This window comes from Theobroma umbraticum, unplaced genomic scaffold (assembly GCF_002168275.2).
Source record: "Theobroma umbraticum cultivar Fairchild unplaced genomic scaffold, ASM216827v3 scaffold_12.1, whole genome shotgun sequence".
Taxonomy (NCBI): Eukaryota; Viridiplantae; Streptophyta; class Magnoliopsida; order Malvales; family Malvaceae; genus Theobroma; species Theobroma umbraticum.
The window spans coordinates 4,275,174-4,275,430 of record NW_018397269.1 but is presented as its reverse complement, the minus strand read 5'-3'; positions in this window follow the sequence as shown (position 1 = coordinate 4,275,430).

The window sequence follows — 257 nt, the reverse complement described above, 5'->3', positions numbered from 1 at the left end:
TAGAAATTGAAATGTTGTCTTAGATATATTTTAGGAAGTTTAACTAAAATAAAATAGTTTCCAAGATTAAAAGGAGTTTTAATTATGGAAGAAGTAAAATGGAAAGTCTTAAAAAGGAAAATTTTATTTCAATGAATTTTCAATAAGAAATACGGAGTAAAATGTTTACTTTAAGTGTTTGAAAATGAAAATTTCTTAAACGCTAAATTGAAATAAAACAATACCAAATAATTTGAGTCTAGCACTTTAAGTGAATT